The sequence below is a fragment of the Priapulus caudatus genome, unplaced genomic scaffold (genome assembly GCF_000485595.1).
Source record: "Priapulus caudatus unplaced genomic scaffold, Priapulus_caudatus-5.0.1 Scaffold27, whole genome shotgun sequence".
NCBI classification, from domain to species: Eukaryota; Metazoa; Priapulida; class Priapulimorpha; order Priapulimorphida; family Priapulidae; genus Priapulus; species Priapulus caudatus.
In genome coordinates this window covers 620726-626622 of record NW_014577088.1, presented here as the reverse complement: position 1 = coordinate 626622, position 5897 = coordinate 620726, and positions in this window count along the sequence as shown.

Below are 5897 nucleotides of genomic sequence, written 5' to 3'. Positions count from 1 at the left end.
TATTCAGTATTTATGCTGTATTCATATCACATCATTCAACACTGGTGCCTCTAACTAACAGACGCACGCACGCACGCACGCACGCACACGTGTACAGCGCACATGCCCGCGTGTACGTTTGCTTGTCGTGGCTGTTACCGGGGACGCCAAAATACACACTCACAAGTATTTGCTTGCTTATGTTGCTGAAATTCTAATTGTTGCTTACGATGGCGGAGGTTGTCTTCGACGTACGACCCGCCAACTCAAAACTAGAATATTCCGGTGAATATAATTACAGTTATACTTTCTTCTGATATTGTTTACGTATTTTTTTAGTTATTTTTAACGCAGTGGACGCGTCCGGTCAGCGAGTTTTTAAACCGTAGGATGGCGACGCCAGATTGACGAATCACGCGTCTCTGATTGGTACGTGCGGTCGAGGTCCTATCCCAGAAACCACCGCAGCCTACGCCCTACTCCCTAACCCTAACCTTAACCCTAACCCTAATTAAATTTAATTTAATTAACACTAATAAATTTAATTAAATTAAAAAAAAAAAATGTTAATTAAATTGTTGTAAATAAATCATGTAAATATTTGCGTTAATTAGATAAAGATAGAAAAATATTTAAAAAAAATAAACAGGTGGGATTCGAACTAACGCACTTCATAGGCTACGTAGCGCCAGACGCTGTACCAACTATCCTATTCAGCCGATTGAAATTATATATTACTAGCTGCGGGTACCCGCTGCGCTTGGTAAAATCGTGCTACTAATTCATACTACTAATAATTGGACACAATAGGAACATTGGGTAAAAATCGACAATATAACATTGCACACAAAATCAATATTTACAAATCAGTCTAATAAGATAATAAGCATAGGGAAAAACTGTTACGTATGACATTTATATGACAGCAGAACCCAACTTAGAACCCCTGGAACATAATAGTAATATGGTGTAAATGAGAAAAAGTTATTATAACAGCATGTATGAATGGGTTGCAGTCTTCATTTGAAAACCTCTTGATAAACAATGGTTTGCGTGTTATTTTGTCTGTGGAAATATGTAGAGATTGCTGGCGTCTCGAACTGTTGAGCTCACCACGTACAGCTATCCATTGTCAGATCGTAGGATGAATAAACGAAATTGGGTATATAGTATATAGATAGAGACAGGCCAGCCAGTGGGGTCTGTGTCCATTGGATATTGTCTAGTGAATGCTTGGCGCGCAACCATGCACATTGAAATAAAGGAATTTTTCTACTGAATCAGAAAAGGCATAGCTTTCAAATGGTACAATGGATTCTGAAATCGTAGCATGAATAAAAAAAGTCGATATATAGTATACAGACAGGCCAGCGAGTGGGGAAATTTGTAATTATAAAAGAATGTTTACTGACTTGGTACGCGTCTTTATGCGTTGATGTTTTGAGCAATCGTAACCTCTCAAGCTATATGATACTCATACTAAACTATAGTGAATCTCTATAAATATTTACAAATCAGTCTAATCAGATAATAAGCATGGTAAAAAACGGTTACGTATGACATTTATATGACAGCACAACCCAACGTAGAACCCCTGGAACATAATAGTAATATGGTGTAAATAAGAAAAAGTTATTCTAACAGCATGTACGAATAGGTTGCACTTCTCATTTCAAAGCCTCTTGATAAACAATGCAGTCGTAACCTCTGAACAGGTTCGTATGTATGTAGTGTATGTATGTATCTTCCTATAGGTCGGGCAAACCCGCCCAAGGTCGATCTGGATGCAATTTTCACAGAGGCCATCTGTTTATACCCGGGGAGTGTTCCTAGACGAAAAAAATCTGTCAAACCAGTCAAACTCACCGAAAAATCCGCTGGAAAAAACCCCTGAATTCGTGAAACTTTCAGACAATGTCAGCATTCAACTGTACAGTGCTGGCCAACACAGAAAAACCGCTATGACTATTTCTTGCCCTATCTCATCCATCTATCAGCTGCTGGCTATTGTGAATAACCGAAAATCGAAACAATACTAAATACAGAGCATAACACCAGGAGTCCAGTTCAGAGGGTACTACTCACTCTGACAAGTGAGAGGCTTTCCAGTATTCAGACTGCTAACGACTCAGAATGCATATGTACATTCCAAAGCTATGCATTTTCTGATTCAATAGAAAAATCTCTTAATCTTTCAATGTGCAGGGTTGCGGCGCCAAGGCTATTCACTAACAAATATCCAGTGGACACAGACCCATGGCTGATATGGGGGGGGGGTGTGAGGGTCGTACGACCCCCCCAAAATTTCAAAAGTCCCATTTTTTCAAGACATTTTTTTTCGGCGGCCTTTTTCACAACTGACATAAATGAAAAGCATAATTGGATCAGGGGTACCGAGCAATTGAGTCCAAAGACCTTCGCATTGCGTGACGTAAATCTATCCCAATTCCGAGAATTCTGAGAAACGAGGTGGAGCTTTTTTAAATACAATATTTTGTTTAAAAAAACTGAGTTCAAAAAAGAGAGACAAAGATCTGACAAAAGACAAAGAACAAAGACAAGACAAGATCAGACAAAGAAAGGATAAACAGTTCAAAAGACTTGTTTTCAACTGGTCAGGAAAACTTGTTTAAAAAAAACTGATAGAAAAACAAAAACTTCAACTTTTTGTTTTAAGATTCTTTTATTCGTGGTACGATCTCACAATGGATAGCTGTCGTGGTGGCGAGGCTAACAGTTCCGATACGCCAGGAATCTCTACATATTTGCACCAGAGAATAACACGAAATTCAAGAATAAGACAGAGACAGAGAACAACACGAATAATCAGCGAATTCAAGAATAAAGACTGAGATATAAGAAATTTAGCACCCATATTACTATTATGTCCAGGGGTTCTAAGTTGGGTTGTGCTGTCACATAAATTTCATACGTAACAGTTTTTCCCATGCTTATTATCTTATTAGACTGATTTCCAAATATTGATATTGTGTGCAATGTTTATTGTCGATTTTTACCAATGTTCCTATTGTGTCCCATTATTTAGTTATAGTCAGGTTCACTATGTTTTTTCGTTCAGAAATATGGTAGATTAGCAAACCTATACATTTTTGAAAGGTCATAGCATGAGGAAATCGCGAAAAACATGCTTTACATCTGCGGAGATACCGGCATGGCGCCATTTTGGTATTTTCAAATGGCCGCCCCATAAAAATACATATTTTGCCGTATTTCTGCCCTCTAATCAGCTAAAAACTTTTTTTAAAATATGCTGAATCATGATGTTTCAGGACAAGGAAATCCATTGGTGACATAACGAGCTTCTAACTGTAAGCACTTGATTTTTTTCAGGAAATATTTAGTTATTGAAAAGCAAAACAAAATCATCTACTAATAGCATATTATGCGTTCTTGCAACATATAAACTGCCGCACTTAGGTTGGGATCATTAGCTTCTGCTACTATCTAGATCAAAAGAGAAATGAGAACAGAGCCACATCCAGGTTTGCGCAGGGTTCAAATCACTCGTGTCAGCTGGCGCAATGTCGCTGACCCACGTCGGCGCACATACCACTGCTGCCAGAAGTGGCACGATAAGTGGCCTACCCATGCTGACTGTGATTCTGCAAGGCATATCCGGAATTGAACGACGTTGGTCGTTGGTGAAGAATACCCGCAGTGATTTGCGTTCGATCATGGCCACTGTAGAGAAGGTCAGTTGCAGTTACTCGATTTCAAGACTTGATCTCGAAAGGAAAGCAGTTATCTCCCAGACTGGTGTGGGACTGCTAAATGCTGATGATAGGCTGCGCTGAGAGCTTGGGAACGTCCATATGAAAACTCAGGGATAGTATGATGCGTGAGATTGAGGCCTGACGTATCACACCCGGCTTGCCCACCCAGACAGATCTCAAGTGCGCTCAGCTATCAACGAGAAACATCTTCCGTGCACACGACATCCACACTTATATGGCTCCTATATTGAACTTGTCTGGCAGCTTTCTTCACAGAAAGCCCAACCTTAAGCCATTTGCGTGATAGAGCAGGCAAGATAATGTCAGGAAGGTTGTGCAAAATCAGCAGCTGACAGAAGCTCAAATCCCGAAGAGCGGTGACAAGGACAATGACGCATCTACTACACAACCCTGCATAACGACGAACGTCATTCAACAGCTGAAAATGTGGGAAGTCGCAGCGAAATCTTCAAATGCAATGTCAAGTTCTTGATGAACTACATCCACGCGGGTTGAACCATCTTGCACTTTGTTGAGGGCATTCCAGGAATTCAACAATCTCGTTCTCCACCCTTCAAGCTGGGAGGGCACAAGCAAGTCTTATTCTGCGGCCATTGATCGAAAAAATACAAGCGCCTCTGGCCACGTACATGCGCAAGACTTGCATGAGTTGAAGACAAGCCCATCAGAAACTGGAGGAACACACAGACGGAAACTATCTGTGACCAAAGAGTACGACATCCATTTTGTCTCGGATTGGATCAGATCACGGCATAATGAACAACTCAACCAGGATGATGAAGGATACATTCTGGGTTAGATTGGCCATTTCGCAATAATGGCAACGCTCGTCAACGGTCTACTTCTTGGGCCACTCCCTGAGATGTGAGCGTCTTTTCCGCTGAATCCGGGCCAATTCCATCTTGCTGTAAAGCAAGCCACAAGAGCATCATGTGTTTCAACCAAGGTGGCTGATGAGAAAAGCGCATGACAACCGTTGATCGCATAAAAGGCTGCCATCTGATCAGCGGCAATCGCTTCGCTGGCTGAGGTGACAGACTCTACAACTTCATCAGCCATGCATATGTCCCACACAGAAGAGTGTCTGTCACAGATCCTGAATAATCGACGACACTGGTGGCAGAAAGCTGTATGGTGGAATTACGGGCTATTTAATGGAGATGTCAGCTGTGGGCACCAGCTCAAGAAGCAGCAGACAACAGGGTACATGTCAGGAAAACAAGAAGAAACGGCGGGCTACAGAGATCGCGTGACAGTCAGTAGAGTCTGAAGAAACGAAAGAATCTGTACGGTCGGTTGTGGTTACTGATAGCCAGATCAAGCCGCTGACATCGCATTCAGAAAGCATGCGATTGGGAAGCTACTTACTGAGTGCACTCTTACGCCCCAGCATGTTTGCACCTCGGACGGTTCGATCGCTACATGTTACTGACAAGGGTGCAAAGCTTATCGCATAGCACTGACAACTTTTGGGTAAAACGAAGAAATTCATGCTTATTGCAGCAAAGCAGGCAGAAGCAACAGCAAAGGCGTAATGATATTGCTGATACAGGAACGCCATCTACAACTCTACATACTAATGGAAAATTGCTCTTGATTGATGGCCAATGGTGCTGCGTCCAGAAGAATGACAAGAAAACCCAAGCAGAACATCACCACAGGTCAATAGCATCTCAGGTCATCATCTTCAACGACCACCTTATGAACATGCACAGCAGGCAGGTTACCGACGTGATTATCTTGGTATTCGACACTACAAGGCAGAACTTCAATTAAGAGAGAAAACCAGAGAGAAACGACGACAGGCAAGGACCTGTTCAATAACCCAGATTGCAGATGAATACAAACCATCAAACATATACAATGGGCCGCTTCCTATGCTCACGAAAAACTGAAAGCCTGATATATACTTGCTGAGGCAGACACTGGAATATAAGAAACTCCTAAGTTAATCATCACAAGTCAGAATGGGGCATACTACGAATTCAACCAAAGCAATGCAGTTGACGCCAAACAACAACGAGGAAGCTGGACACATTGATGATCAGCTTAGCAGTAGCCGGCATCCGCAACATTATCCAGATAGCACAGCTAGTGCTTCTTCACCCCAGATACAGACGTCCCTAGTTCTGGCTGTTGCGCTATGACAAGCTCTGCAAATGA